Here is a 16,756-nt window from a genome sequence, read left to right on the forward strand (position 1 = left end):
ATGTATAGGTGATGTCATAACCGTCTAAATTCACAAGGGGGTCATAGAGCCTAAATGCAGAACCTCACAATGCCTTGTCTCCCCAGCCTCAAGTTCACTGGAGAGGCACAGATATAAAGAGATTCTTCCAAGTGCTGCAATGGGGTATTTTGTAACAATGTGTCATACAGTTAAGATTTGATTGAGGGGCATCTGGGGTGGCTCATTTGGTTAAGCGTCTGCCTTCAGGTCAGGTCATGATCCCGGGGTCCTGAGATCAAGCTGGGCATCGGTGGGGAGTCTGCTTCTCCCTCCCCTTCTCCCTCTGTGTTCTCTCTCTCTCTCTCTCTCTCTCACACACACACACACACACACACACACACATACATACAGAAATCTTTAAAAAAAAAAAAAAAAGATTTGACGGAAACACAACCCCTTTGTACCCAGAACTTAGAAGGGGTTATCTAGGTTTAGAACCCAGTTTTGGTTTTTTTTTTAAAGATTTTATTTATTTGACAGACAGAGATCACAAGTAGGCAGAGAGGCAGGCAGAGAGAGAGGAAGGGAAGCAGGCTCCCTGCTGAGCAGAGAGCCCGATGTGGGGCTCGATCCCAGGACCCCGGGACCATGACCTGAGCTGAAGGCAGAGGCTTTAACCCACTGAGCCACCCAGGTGCCCCTAGAACCCAGTTTTTACCTGTAGCTGTATCAGCTCTACCATGACCTTCACTGTACCTAGAGAAAGATGGGTATGTGTACAACTGACTTCTCTGGGGCCTGCCTGAGTGTGTGAGCTACAAAATATACCCACATAACTTCAAGGACCAAGCATAATCTACTTGGTCGCACGGTATTTTAATTTTTGTCATTTGGATACTTGTACACAATCCTGTCATGTCTAGTTCCTTGCAAGCCCTTCATATTTTCTGTTGCCCATCTTGTCTCCAGTTAACCACGTGTCACCTCGTACAGGCATACCATGGAGATGTCATGGATTTGGTTCTGGACCACCACAATAAAGCAAATATTGCCATAAAGCAAGTCAAATCAATGTTGGGGTTTCCAGCACACAAAAAAAGTTATATTTATACTATACTACAGTCTTTTAAGTGTGCAAATAGCATTACATCTAAGAAAACAATGTATTTACCTCAACTTAATACTTTCGTGGAATGCCTGGGTGGCTCCCACCCAGTTGGTTGAGCGGCTGCCTTCAGCTCAGATCCCAGCGTCCTGGGATCCCAGTGCCTGGCTCCACAGCTTCAGAGGACAGGCTGACTCTCATTAGAGACTAATGCAGCTGAAGACTTGAAGTTGAAGCCATAGGTCACTGACCATTTTGAAACTCCTGGGCTCCTTGCTCGTCGGGGAGCCTGCTTCTCCCTCTGCCTCTACCTGCCACTCTGTCTGCCTGTGCTCACTCTCTCTGACATATAAATGAATAAAATCTTAAAAAAAAAAAAATACTTTCTTGCTACAAAATGTGAACTCTCATCCAAGCCTTCAGCAAGTCATAATCTTTTTGCTGGTGGAGGGTCTAGCCTCGATATTGATGATGTTGAGCTGCTGACTCTTCAGGGCGGTGGCCGTTAAAGACTGGGGTGGCTGTGGCAATTTCTTAAAAGAAGACAATAAGTTTGCTACATGGACTGGATCATGAGACGGCAGCAGAATGGTCCCATCTTCTTGCCCCACTTCTAACTCCAGTTCTCTTGCTGTTTCCACCACCTCTGCAGTGACTGCCTCCGCAGATGCCCTGAAACCCTCCAAGTCCTCCGGGACGGTGGGAACCAATCGCTCCCAAACTCTGGTGAATGTGGATATTTTGACCTCTTCCCATGAATATTTTAAAAGCATCTGGAATGGTGAATCCTTGCCAGAAGGGTTTTTATTTGCTTAGCCCAGATCTATCAGAGGAATCGCTATCCATGACAGCTATAACCTTACAAAATGTATTTATTGAAATATAAGACCTTCTGAGTTTCGTATGTAGCAGAACATCTCCCTCACTGCAATCTATTACAGGTCAGCCCTCAATACAAGAAAAAAGTATTAAAAATAATATTAACAATAATAAAAGAAAAAAATAAGACTTGGAAAACAAAATGACTCCGTGATCCAGGGGCTGCAGGATGGCCGTTGTGTCAGCGGGCATGACAACATTCATCTTGTACATCCCCGTCAGAGCTCTTGGATGACCGGCTGACTGTCCGTGAGCAGTCGCATTCGGATAGGAATCGCTTTTCGCAGCAGTAGGTCTCAACAGTGCACTTCATATATTCAGTAAACCATGTTGTAAACAGACGGACTGTCATCCATACTTTGCGTCATTTATAGAGCACAGGCAGAGTAGATGGAGCATAATTTTTAAAAACCCTAGGATTTTCACAATGGTCAGTGACCTTTGGCTTCAACTTCAAGTCATCAGCTGCTTTAGTCTCTAATGAGAGTCAGCCTGTCCTCTGAAGCTGTGAAGCCAGGCATTGACTTCTCCTGTCTAGGTATGAGGGTCCTCGATGCCATCTTCTTCCAGTAGAAGGCTGTCTTGTCTACACTGGAAACCTGCTGTGGTGTGTAGCCGCTTTCATCGCTGTCGTAGCTGGACCTTCTGGAGAACTCGCTGCAGCGTCTCCCCCAGCCCTCGCTGCTTCCCCTCGTACTTTCTGTTACGGAGCTGGTTCCTTCAAACTCATGGACCAGCCTCTGCAGCTTCAGACTTTCCTCTGCAGCTTCCTCACCTCTCTCAGCCCTCCCAGAATCGCAAGGATCGCAGAGAGCTAGGGCCTTGCTCGGGGTCAGGCTTTGGCTTAAGGGAATGCTGGGGCTGGTGTGCTCTTCTCTCCAGACCACTCGAACTTTCTCTGTATCAGCGTTAAGCCTGCCTCATTTACATATCATCCGTAGCATAGCACTTCTAATTCCCTTCAAGATTGTTTCCTTTGCATTCCCAGTTTGGCTAATATTTGATGCAAGAGGCCTAGCTTTGGGCCTATTTCGGCTTTCAACATGACTTCCTCGCTAAGCTTAATCACTTCTAGTTTTGATTTAAAATGAGAGACGGTGACCTTTCCTTTCACTTGAGCACTTAGCAGCCACTGTAGGGTTACCAACTGGCCTCATTTCCATGTTGTTGTGTCTCAGGGAACAGGGAGGCCAGAGGAGAGGGAGAGAGGAGGGAGAACAACCTGAGACTGTCGGAACACACATATTGGATAAGCTTGTTGTCTCATATGGGAGCAGTTTATGGCATCCCAAAACAATTACAAAGTGATTGCAAGATCGCTGATCACAGATCACTGTAACAGATACAACGATAATGAAAAAAATTTGAAATATTGCAAGAACGAGCAAAAAGGGACACAGACACACGAAGTGAACACGTGATTTTGGAAGAATGGCTGGACACACGATTGCCACAGCCCTTCCATGGAAAAAAATCACAATGTCTGTGAGGCACAGTACAGGCGAAGAGTAATAAAATGAGGCAGGCTTGAGTACTTCTTGCTGTTTCTCTTCTCCCTGAAGGCATTTGCGTTTATACCAGCTAGCACAAATAAATGAAATGTTGCCTGTGGTGGGGTGGGGAAGGATGTGGGGAGAAGGAGTTAGAGCTGGGGTATAAGACAACCATAGTGACAGGTAATGCTTACTGAGGACTTTTCTACACACAAAACAATTTATCACATCCTCACCCCAACCCAGTGAGGAAAGTGCGATTATTAATCCCCGTTTTCCAGGTAGGGCCACTGAGGCACAGAAATAGCTTTCCTAGAAGGCACAACCAGTAAGCAGTGGAATCAGGGTTTGAACCCAACGGCAGAGGCCGCATTTGTAAGTGCTCTGCTATACCAGCTCTCGTAGAAGTGCTTCGCTTTGATTCGAGGAGGAGGAGGTAGGTTGAGAGGCACTTGACTCCTTTGGGACCCACACGTAGGTTTGAGTTATAAAATATATTCAAAAAGGTATTTCTTTTTCTCAGTTTTCCCCTCTGGAAGATAAGGGTAATAATTATGTCTACCTCAGAGGGGTGCAGCAAGGAGAAAATGTGGGGACGTGTCTAGAACAGTGCCTGGCACTCAACAACGAACTGGAGAGCTTTGAATGATCACTCGGAAGCCAGTATTTTAAAAATCAGGGCAGGCACATACAGCCCTTAGCCTGCCAATTTACTCCCCCAGATTTAGTGAGCCTCTGCTTTGTGCCAGACACCTAATTAGCACTCTAGGTACATTTTCTCTTGTTTTTTCTTTTGTTTTTTGTTTTTTGTTTTAAGATTTTTTTTTATTTATTTGACAGAGAGAGAGAGAGAGTGAGCACAAGGTGGGGGGGGGGGGGGCGGCAGGTGGAGGAAGAGCTGAGCAAAGAGCCCGACATGGGGCTCCATCCCAGGACTCTGGGATCATAACCTGAGCCGAAGGAAGACGCTTAACTGACTGAGGCCACCCAGGCACCCCTAGGTACATTTTCTATGGTAAGCCTCCCAGTGTCCTTAGAGCGGGATCATTTTGTGCTCATTGTACCACTTTCACCATGGAACCGTTTAGCCAGTCAGAGTCAGGAGCCACACTACGCTCTTGGACTTAAAAACCCACCATCTCTCGGGGTGCCTGGGTGGCTCAGTGGGTTAAGCCGCTGCCTTTGGCTCAGGTCATGATCTTGGGGTCCTGGGATAGAGTCCCACATCGGGCTTTCTGCTCAGCAGGGAGCCTGCTTCCCTCTCTCCCTGCCTGCCTCTCTCCCTACTTGTGATCTCTCTCTGTCAAATAAATAAATAAAATCTTTAAAAAAAAAAAAAAAAAACCACCATCTCTCTCCTTCTTTACCCTGCCTATTGGCAGTCCAGTGAATCGACTTTACTGGCGGCATTAACAACTTCCCATTGCTCAGAAGTAGATGTTAATGAAAACAGTGATGTTCTTTGTTGGTCGAATCAACATATCAGCGACTTACTTTTCGATGCTGACTTCTAATTCCTATGAGTAAAGCTGAGTCATCTGCACCAAAGATATAAGATGTTGATTTGCTGGGCAGGATGGCATACAGCTAATGTAGCTAAAACTTCGCCATTTAAATCTAGGTTTTAAAAGGGTACAGTCCTGTTATCATCTATTTAAAACTGAAATATGAGTGCATCCATTAAAACAAATATGCATTGGTCACCTAGTGATGAAGAAGAGAATTCTGCCCCTTCAGGAAGCACCCAGGCCATTGGGGTAGAGAGATGACTGCATTTCTGGAAAATGCACTGAGAAAATGGAGAACAAAGTGCTGGCAGCTCCCAGAGGGGGTGAGAAGAGCTCTGCACACAGCGGGGACAGGCTGAGGATGGCATCATGATCCAGAAGAATAAGATGAACAGCAGTGGGGGAGGGGAAGGCAGTGGTCTCCCAGGCAGAGGGAGAGTCTCATGCACCAAACTTGAAAGAGCACAGCTCGTGTCTACGGCTTCAGCACGAGGCGTGTTGCAGGGAATTTGTGAAGATGAGTGAGGAATGCCAAGGGGACGATCTGACCGCAGTGACATCAGCAACGGTTAGAGTCTACTGTCTCTACCGTCGAATCCGTCAATACTAAGTGGTAGAATCAGTGAACCTTAAAAGGTTCCTTGTTCCTGGTTTGTCATCCTATCAATTTGGATTCCCAGTCCTGCAGTTTGTTGAGACCAAACATGGCGGAGAATGTCAAGGAGACATCAAGCTCCCAGGTTTACAACTGCAGGAAAAAACCTTGAGTTCTAATGAGCACAGAAGTAAGACAGAATATTTTCTTCATATACTTAGCTCCTCATTAAGCAGGGCCTGACTGCCCAGAGGCTGGGAAGGATGAAGCAATTATCTCAGTTGTTCGGAAAAAGTCAAAAGTTGCTGAGCTTAACTTGAGAAGAGGATACTGTTCAAACGATTTGACCAGCCACCCCTTTCTTCTATGCTGTTTGTAGAACAGAGAGAAATACAGCCACAAAGTGTAGAGCACATTGACAATCTTGGATAGGAACAGGAGGAACACGGTCTGCTCCGATCACACAATTATTCAACAATGTGTATCTGAGCTGCATTTTTGTATTTAGTACCTATCCTTGAATACCTCCTACTCATGAAGGCTTGTGGTAGACTTTAGGGAAGGACAGTCCTGCCTTCCAAAAGCTTGCCACCTAGCTGAGAGAGAGGATGTGTACCCAGCAACTTCAAATTAGATGAGTACCAATTGTGTGATTTACAATATCATAAGGCTTCAGAAAAGAGAAAGATTGTTTCTTCTTTAGAACTAAAAAAAAAAAAAAAAAAAAAAAAAAGCTACCATGTCCTAGAGAGTCAGGTCACCTGATCCAAAGGGAAAAGTTGGAAAATCACAGTCACATAATTACATCTTATAACTAATCATTACAGAAAAATCTCTTCATATGTAAAATGGGTATAATGATATTACTCCCTACCTCCTGACATCTTCTGAGAATTAAATTAACTGATACTTATAAAGTACTTCATATAGCACCGGGCACTTAAGGAACAGATACTTGTTATAACCCCTTCTCCTCATCCTCCTTTCTATCTTTCTAGCTTCCTCTCAGGTTCCTCCCGGTCATTCACCATGTTCCTATCACATGTGCCTCCGTTTTCTTCCTCAAACACCAACAAGTTCTGTGCCCCCTACGAGTGCTCAGCCCTAGGCATCCCTTGTCCCCGGTGGAGCACCGTCGCTCCCTCACACAGTCACATCTTTGCTGTCGCTGGATCCCCTCCTCTCTGTGTGAGCGCCACCGGAACCTCATCTGTCTGAAGAGCTCTATTCCCAAGGCTGCAGAAGAACAGTACGTGCTGAATAAAGATTGGTTACCCTGTGGACCCAAACCGAGAAACACCTGCACTTTCCACAGGTCCAACTCTGGAGCAAAGAAAAATAAAATAATTCCGGTCCAAAGGGGTGTTTTAAGCTCTCTAATCAACACAGTAGATCTGAAGGCTCCCGAAGCACTCCGGGAGGCTCTGTTGCTTCTCTGACTCTCTTCAGGTTGGAATTTCCCATTTGCACCTCAGCATTTGCTCAGTTCTCCTGAGGAAGTTCCTCAGAAAAAAGAGAAAAGAAGAGAAAAGAAAAGAAAAGAAACTATAACACCCTTTGGACTCTAAATAAAGTCTCGAGCACCTACATCTTACTTCCCCAGTCAGAATTCTGATTTTCTTTCTTGTGTTTTTAGGTTTTTTTTTTTTTCCTTTGAAGACAGCTTCTTCTTTCATCCTGCCCTCTCCCTCACAAACTTCTCAGGATGGCTTTTCTGTATGCTTTACCAGAGTTTGACCATATGTTTGGCGTTTGTATTGTAAAAGTGTGGCCCTAACTTGTGATTTCACTGCCAAAGTTGCATCGCAGCACCCACCAAACCTCCTTGCCACTTGACCTTGATCAGCCAACCCAGGGCATCTAGTAAGGGGTAGTGTAACACCTGGGGGTTTCCTGAAATGTTCAAGCTATGTCATCAGTTGAGAGAAACAGGTGCTTCCACTTCTTCTTTCTAAAAAATGCTCTATTAAAAAAGCCAAGCTTTGCCAAGCTGAACAAAAGCAAAAATTCCAAAATATATTTAGCATAAAGAAACTCCTGTCAGATAGACAAGAAACGATTCAAAGTCCCAGGATTGAGGAAGTGGGGACGTGTTGGAGGACAAGATGAAAGTGGGAATTTTTACCATATATATGTTTTTTATACTTTTTGGGTTTTGAATCACACAAATGTATAACTATTTCAAAAATTAAATAGATTGAATATTTTTAAACCTTGAGCGATATATTTATGTGACTAAGTTTTTTAAAGATTTTATCCATTTATTTATTAGAGAGAAAAAGAGCATGAGGGAGGGGAGCAGCAGAGAGGGAGGGAGAGGCAGACTCCCCGCTGAGCAAGAAGCCCAAGGCGGGACTTGATCCCAGGACCCTGAGGTCATGACCTGAGCCGAAGGCAGACGCTTAACTGACTGAGCCACCCAGGCACCCTTATGTGACAATATTTTTTAATTACCAGACACAATCTAATTCTTTTTTTCTTTTAAAAAGTAACTTATCAGTGTGACCCCGGTTTAATTCTGGTCTCCCTGCCTAAACACAGCACACACTTGAACTCGGACCCTTCCTTCGGAAGGACCCTCTTAGGACCCTCCTAGGGCTCTTCTGCCTTCAGTCACTCGGAGTCTCCTAGTAAAGAAAGACAACAATGTCTTTACACAGAATTAAAGGGCAAGTTCTTCTTGTTTTGTTTTGTTTTAAGATTTTATTTATTTACTTTAGAGAGAGAGAGAGAGACACTGAACACAAGCATAGAGGTGGAGGGGCCTGGTAAGGAACAGAGAGAGAGGGACAAGCAGACTCCCCGCTGGGCACAGAGCCCCATGTGGGACTCAGTCTCATCACCCTTAGATCATGACCTCAGCCAGAATCAAGAGCTGGAAGCTCAATCGACTGAGCCACTCAGGTGCCCCAAGTTAAGAATTAAGGCATCGGGGGCACCTGACTGGCTCAGTCAGCAGAGTATGTGATTCGATCTCGGGGTTTTAAGTTTGAGCCCAATGTTGGGTATAGAGATTACTTTAAAAAAAAAGAAGGAGGAGGAAGAGGAGCAGGAGGAGGAGAAGAAGAAGAAAGAATTAGGGCCTTAGAATGCTCAGCTGAATCTCCTCTCCCAGACCAGTTCGGTTTGTGATGCTGAAAAAGCTCTTAACCCGGGGCGCCTGGGTGGCTCAGTGGTTTGGGCCTCTGCCTTCGGCTCGGGTCGTGGTCTCGGGGTCCTGGGATCGAGTCCCGCGTTGGGCTCTCTGCTCCGCGGGGAGCCTGCTTCCCTCTCACTCTCTCTGCCTGCCTCTCTGACTACTTGTGATCTCTCTCTGTCAAATAAATAAATAAAATCTTTAAAAAAAAAATAAAAAAAAAAAAAAAAAAAAGCTCTTAACCCTCTAAGCTCTGGTGTCATTGTTATACAAAGGAGACGTTCCCTATTTCATCAGGTGGTTGGGGGTTAAATGAGAAACTGCGCGTAAGTGCTCAGAACCACAGCGGGCCATCAAAGGATAAATGAGATAAAAGGAATGCCCGTTGTTCACCTGGTATCTCCCCTCTCCTCCCCTCCCTTCTCTGGCCTCTCCTCATTAAGACCATTTAGTCAGAATAGTGTGTGATTGCAGGGCACCTGGGGGGCTCAGTCAGTGAAAAGTCTGCCTTCAGCTCAGCTCAGGCCTGGGATCCAGCACGGGTACCGCTCCCTCGGCTTGTGTTCTCTCTTTCTCTCTCAAATAAACACATAAAATCTTTTTTAAAAAAAATAGTGTATGATTGTTTAACCTGAAAAGTAATGGGGGCACCTGGGTGGCTCAGTGGGTTAAGCCTCTGCCTTCGGCTCAGGTCATGATCTCAGGGTCCTGGGATCAAGCCCCACATCAGGCTCAGCAGGGAGCCTGCTTCCCTGACCCCCACCTCTCTCTGCCTGCCTCTCTGCCTACTTGTGATCTCTCCCTCTCTCTCTCTGTCAAATAAATAAATAAAATCTTTAAAAAAAAAAAAAAGTAATGAATTCGCAATAGCCAAATGTAGAAACCACCCATGTGTTCATCAAGGGATGAATGGATAAGCTATATTGGTAGATCCATACAGTGGAATATGGTTCAGCCTAAAAAGGAAGGAAATCCTGTCACGTGCTACAATGTGGATGAGCCTTGAAGACATGATACCAAGTGAAGTCAGCCAGCAACAGAAAGACAAACACTGTTTGACTTCATCTATTTGAGGTACCTGGGCAAGTCAAATTCATAGAGGCAGAAAGTAGAACAGTGGTCACCTGGCTGGGAGGAGCAGGCAACAGTTATTGTTTAAGGGGCGCAGAGTTTCTATCAAGGATGATGAAAAAGTTTTGGGTATAGATAGTGGTAATGGTCCTACAACGCAACACAACACAATGCAATACAACACAACAACAACATGGATTTACTTAGTACCACTTAAACTGTACACTTAAACTGTACACTTAAAAGTTTAAAATGGTTAAGGGGCACCTGGGTGGCTCAGTGGGTTAAAGCCTCTGCCTTCGGCTCAGGTCATGATCCCCAGGGTCCTGGTATGGAGCCCCACATCGGGCTCTCTGCTCAGCAGGGAGCCTGCTTCCTCCCCTCTCTCTCTCTCTGCCTGCCTCTCTGCCTACTTGTGATCTCTGTCAAAAAAAAAAAATTTTTTTTAATGGTTAAAATGGTAAAAAAAAAAAAATGTATATTTTACCCCAATAAAAAACAATAATTTTAAAAAATCACCCAGGGCTTGTGGACAAAATAGGATGCCAATTGTTCATTTTTTAAAAAGATTTTAATGATTCATTTGGAAGAAAGAGAGAGCACAAGCAGGGAGTGGGCAGAGAGAGAGGGAGAAACAGGCTCCACACTGAGCAGGGATCCCAACCTGCAGCTCCATCCCAGGATCCTGGGATCATGACCTGAGCAGAATGCAATGCTTAACCGACTGAGCCACCCAGGAGCCCTATTTTGTTCATTTATGCTGAGTTCCTTCCTCCTTTGGGCACCAAAACCACCGATTACTTCTATTATATTGACTTGCTTACATGTTCACCTCTTCTACCACCCAGTCTACTTCGGCAGCCGTAGAGTGCGTGTCTTATGGGTTCTTCAATGGGTCTGCCCTTGGGTACCTGCTTCCCTGCCCTTCTTGCTTCAGTACTTCTCTCCGGGCTTTCCTGGTCCCAATAGGCACCTTGACTCTTTCGTCTCCTTCATTCCCGTCTGTGCTGACCCCTTTAGATATAGCGACTCAGCTCTTGGATTGGCCTCTTGGCTTGGCACTTGGTCCCTACAAGATTTAGCTTCCTCAATCTGCTCCCTGTCAACTCTCAGTCTGCCAAAGAGCTGAAGTCATTTTCTGACTTGTCTCTACCCATGGGAAAGGACAACAGAAGCCACGAGTCACGAGGTCTGGAAACTTTAGCATCATCTACCTCTTCTGTTCTTCTCACCTCCTGCCCCTCCATATAGTCTGTTAATTCTCCCTCAGCATCCCCTGGAGTATGTATTTCCTTCTGAACCCACCCTCCCATGCTGCCTAAGAGCGGGAGCCTGTCATCCCCTAATGAGCCTCCTGTCTGGTCTGTCTTCTCTAATCTGGGCCCCTCTAGTTCTTTCTCTGCATGCCTGCCAGAGCCATTGACCCCAGATGGAAATCTGGTCGTGGTGCTCTCCTGCTGAGAAAGCTCCACAGGGCCCCGGATGCTGGAGGACCAAGTTGAAGTTCTTTGGTTGCCAGAATAGGTCCCTGACACTGGGACCCTCACCCCCCACCCCAGCTGCAGCCCCTCTCCTCACTGTGACACATGCTTTACCCCCACACACCGGGAGTGCTGGCTTTCCCCCGGCACGTCCGCCGTCCTCTACCCTTTCCCACATTGCTCCTTCTTCCAAGACTGACCACATGGCTTGGTTTGCCCAGAACAGTCTCTGTTTAGACCTGTAATTCGGTGTAATTATTAATAGCCTCCCTTTCACTCTCCGAATATCCTGGTTTGATCAACAGATTATGTGGTCATACTGCATTCGCTCCAATTCTGCATCTGGAAAATCTCTGCTAATCTTCTAAGTTCTGCTCCAAGAGCTGGAGGAAGGGCTGGGAAGCCTTGCCTGACTCTTATGGAGGAAGTCGGTTGGTCCTTCCATGCTCCTTCAGTCTTTGATGTATATAACTCATGACAGTGTTTACCATGGTGTATTGTTAGAGAATTGTTTATATGTCTGCTTCCTTACTAGACTTCTTGAGTTGTGTGTGTTTTTGCATCCTCAGTGCTCAGAAGAGTCCCCGACATGTAATAGGTGTTCATTTAAAATTTGCTGAAGAGGAATGGAAAAATGAATTCGTGAGATGTTTATTAAGAACTATGTGCCAGGGGCACCTGGGTGGCTCAGTGGGTTAAAGCCTCTGCCTTCAGCTCAGGTCATGATTCCAGGGTCCTGGGATCGAGCACTGCATCGGGCTCTCCACTCAGCGGGGAGCCTGCTTCCCCCTCTCTCTCTGCCTGCTTCTCTGCCTACTTGTGATCTCCATCTGTCAAATAAATAAATAAAATCTTTAAAAAACAACAACAAAAAACTATGTGCCAGACACTGTTCTAGGTTCTCAGCCACACAGATGAACATCTGCATTCTCATCAAGCTTACATTTAAGTGGAGGAAACAGACATAAGTTAATTTCTGAACAAATCCCTGGTGAGAATGTAAGTAGGGGGGATGATTTGACTAAGCAGGCTCGCTCCTAGAACTGGGGCTGGGAGTCACTTCCCTTGAGGCTCAGGGCTATCTGAGGGATGGGGGCCACGCTGGACAATACGGGTATTCTGTCAGAAGAGAAGAAGCAAAGAACAGATGCCAACAAAACGGTGTCCATTTGGGGTAGGTTTGGGGGAATAATTCACTCCTAGGCCACAGATGCCTCTAGTAACATCTTCTTTCACTCCTGTCAGGCTATCTCTGGGACAGTATGTTCCAGAGAACCTCATCTGAATATAACTCAGAAGGTGATTGTAGACGCTCGGATGAATGGCTTCCATGGCATGCATGACACGAGAGCCTGTTTTTTCATATTTGTTCATGGTCAAGATTGTTCAACCTTGTCATTAAAACTTTCTTTGGGGGCACCTGGGTGGCTCGGTCATTAAGCATCTGCCTTTGGCTCAGGTCATGATCCCAGAGTCCTGGGATGGAGCCCTGCATCGGGCTCCCTCCTTGGCAGGAAGCCTGCTTCTCCCTCTCCCACTCCCCCTGCTTGTGTTATCTCTCTCGCTGTGTCTCTCTGTCAAATAAATAAAAGCCTTTAAAAAATAAAATAAAATAAATAAAACTTTCTCTGGCCGTTGCTGCTCCCTAACTTTTGCATCAATAGTATTTTTAGTCACCATAATATCAATCTGTAGAAAAACATACCCACAGAAACTGCTACCATTCACATACTGAAATAAAAATGGATCTACAAACATGAAAATGATAATATAGTCTGTTCCACAGATGTAGTTCTGCTAGAAGCAAGGCACCCAGGGACATTAATCTCTAAGAGAGATCTCTTTAGGATTAGGCCCCCGCCTGGAAAGCCCTAAATACCTTCCCTCCCGGGTCCATAATTATGGTCTAAGAAAGTCTCAATCCTACCAAAAGCACATCAAAGGAAATTTCTTTAATTCGTTTTTTTCCTTATGAGATGATGGAGTAACTAGTTTATGGATGAGAATAATAAGTAGGCATTTTGATGATGTTGATCATGAAGTTGGGAGGAGAAAACGAGGACTGGATCAGAAAACATGGAATGAATCCTTCTGCGTGCTTTTTCCTATTAATGCCTGGGTCAGCACTGCCCATCCTGCTCCCTGCGGTACCGCACTCGTGTTCCAATGACGCAGAACCCGGCTTAATCCAAGTGATTTGCTCTTTTGACCTGAAAGATGTCACCCTCAGTCTATCCCCTTTTATTCCATCCCATCACCTGGGTTAAGTTTCCTTTTCTCAGTATAGCAGAGGATGTCTTCCTCTCTTTTTCTTTTCCCTTTCTTCCTTTCCTTTTACTTTTTATTATGAAATGTTCACATATATTTAAAAAAGCAGAGAGAATAGTAAGATGAACCCAACTAACCATCATCCAGTTTTTCTACATAAAACATATATAGTAAAATGCATAAACTTTAAGGGTACAATGTGTTTTGACAAAGGTATGTATCTGTTTAACTGTCACCCCCAACCAACATATTGAACATTTCCATCACCCCAGAAAGTTCCTTTGCCATCTCCCAGTTTTAGTAGTTATCAACACATGACCATTTTATTTTCATCTGTACCCCTACCCCACAACTCCCAGGATGACTTTGAAGCAAATCCAGACATCAGATTATTTTATCTGTAAATATTTCCTTATGTTTCTCTAAAAGATAACCAAAATATTACTATCACTCTTAAATGAACAATAATTTCTTAACATGATCAAATATCCAGTCTGTGTCCACATCTCACCAGTTCTAAAAGATTTAGAATTGGTTTCTTTACCTTTGCTCTATCCCACTGATTTTTTAAAAAGACACCCTGGATAAATATTTCCAATCCATCATCATGACTATCTACTGAGCACTCCTTAGTCTAGTAGAACCTAGATTCAATGTATAACTTCCAGTTTCAGCTTCCAATTTTCCTCTTCATGCAGCTTATCCTTCAGCAAATGTATACTGGTTTTTGTATGAATAAACCTGGTTTCCGTGACTCTGGAGAATTTGATTATGTGTCTCTTCTGTTTACCCTGCATGCAAATGGTCATTAAAGACCTACTAGGCCTCAGGGACTACTTGGTAGCCAGAGAATCCAGGTAAACAAGATAAGCATGAAACCCTCCCTCACAGGGAGATTATGGGCATCCTGCCCTCTCTACCTGATGGAATCCCATGAGCTTAAAGGTGAAGTCCTAATATCATCTTCTGGGTGAAGCCTGCCCTGATCTCTTCAGACGGAATTATTCTCTCACTCCTCTAAAAGTCATGCTTTGCTTCATTTGAACTGCTCCTTGAGTTTATACCACATGAGGAATCTGTATAAAAGACCTGTAGACATCATTACATCATCTTTGTAAAACCTTCAATGTCTAATGAGAACATAATGAATGAGTAAATGAATACATTAAGAACAGTTACAAAACACACAAACCAAAACTCTCAGCCTTCCCTCTTAGCGCAGCTGACAACGTATCAGTCTCATCATGTAAAGGTCCTGAGTTCAATCCTCAGGGAGGACAGCTCTCTCTTAACCTCTGTTAGCAGTTGGTCTGGCCTAATATTATGTTGGCGAAGAGAAAGGGTATAACCGGGGGCGCCTGGGTGGCCCAGTGGGTTAAGCGTCTACCTTTGGCTCAGGTCATGATCTCAGGGTTCTGGAATGGAACCTGGCATTGGGCTCCCTGCTCAGTGGGGAGTCTACTTCTCCCTCTCTCTCTGTTCTCCCCCCATCCCCCTGGCACGTGCTCTCTCTCTCACATACTGTCTCACATGTGCTCTCTCTCAAATAAATAAAATCTTGAAGAAGAAAGAAGAAGAAGCAGAAGGAGAAGGAGAAGGAGAAGAAGAAGAAGAAGAAGAAGAAGAAGAAGAAGAAGAAGAAGAAGAAGAAGAAGAAAAGAAAGGGTTTACCAGGAGCACTAAGAGGAAAAAAAAGGAACACAAAAAAATCATCCTGTGACTGCTAAACCTCAACCGTTATAAGCAAACGTATATTCCAGACATTCTCAACTCAGTATACGTGATTACAGTGCTTTGAGGACACATGGGGGTAAAAGTTCATGTATAAAGCAATTGAGAATTGGCCTGGAGATCAAAAGGATATATCTCCAAGTCTTTTCCATCTTTTAGTTATCTTTTTCCATTAGGGTATGGTTCTGAACTTGGCACACGGAATTAAAAAGCTGATTTTCTGCGATCAGAAGTCCTTAAAAATACTTCTCTATTATGAGCATATGAAACCCTAACAAGACATAAAGGAGAAAATTAGAATCACCCATAATCCACCAGTCAGACAAAAGTCGGTCTTAAAGGGGCGCCTGGGTGGCTCAGTGGGTTAAAGCCTCTGCCTTCGGCTCAGGTCATGATCTCAGGGTCCTGGGATCGAGCCCTGCATCGGGCTCTCTGCTCAGTGGAGAGCCTGCCCCCCCCCCACTTTACTTTACCACTTTGATTTGAAACGAAGTTCTTGGGCCACCCCTGACCTTTACTATGATTTTTTACATATATCTGCATTTTCCCATGATGTTATAAAGTATTTGTAAATTAAAATTGAACTGTTGCATTTTATTCACTTTACTATCTCAACCATTCTCCTGATATTGACCTTATGTCAGTTTCAGTTTGTCAGTATCATGGATAACTTTGTAATGAATATCTTTGTAAACAATCTTTAAGCATGTATCAGATCACTTTCTTAACTCAGATATGTCAAAGTCAACGTATTGACATAAAATATGGCCCCCAAACAATTGATACATATTGCTAACTTGATTCTAGAAAGTGTGTGACCTTAACACTCCCCCAGTGGAGCATCCTGTATCTGTCTTTCCGACTGTTGCCAACATGGGGCATTATTGTTAAAATAGAAAACGAAAAGGAATTTAGGAATAGAAAAGAGCTTTCCATGTAACTGACAGCATCTGAGAAAAATGTACAGCTAGCGCCATTCTTAACAATGACAGACCAGATGCTTTTCCCCAAGGTCAGGAACAAAGCAGGGATGTCCACTCCCACCACTTTTATTCAACAGTGTATTATTTTTAGTATTTATTAATAGGAGATATTTAAATCCACTGTACTCTTTAATTTGCATTTCTTTGCCAGAGTAACTTGTTTATTAGCAATTTGCCTTTTCTCTTCTGTGAATTATGTACCTGTAGTCTTTGCCCGTTGGTATCCTAGAGCTATTTAAATAGCTCTATTAGCTTATTTCTATAAGCCGTCTGAATTTTTATCTTAAATATTTATTGCTACAAATTTTGTTGTTGTCTTTTTTTTGAATGCCATATTTTTGTTACACGGAAGTTTATTTCACTTTATTTTATTTTTTGTGAAAGAAACTATTGAAGTGTCTCTTTTAGAATGCGTGTATGCTTCACCATGTCTTCTTTGTTGTTGTTGTTGTTATATAAATCGACACATTTGTTATAGGCTAGCCAGGTTTCAAACAGCAGAGCTGCTACGGGTCTTCCAAATTCTCCAGTATTTATTTATTTAT

The 16,756-nt window shown here is 44.1% G+C and overlaps 1 protein-coding gene across 2 annotated transcripts in view; it reads right to left on the reverse strand.

Moving 5' to 3' along the window:
- Nucleotides 1-16,756, reverse strand: part of USP12 (ubiquitin specific peptidase 12) — a 161,379-nt gene that overhangs the window by 106,046 nt on the left and 38,577 nt on the right. The gene's annotated exons all lie outside the window — the stretch shown is intronic.

Source organism: Meles meles, chromosome 14 (assembly GCF_922984935.1).
Source record: "Meles meles chromosome 14, mMelMel3.1 paternal haplotype, whole genome shotgun sequence".
In the NCBI taxonomy this organism is placed as follows: Eukaryota; Metazoa; Chordata; class Mammalia; order Carnivora; family Mustelidae; genus Meles; species Meles meles.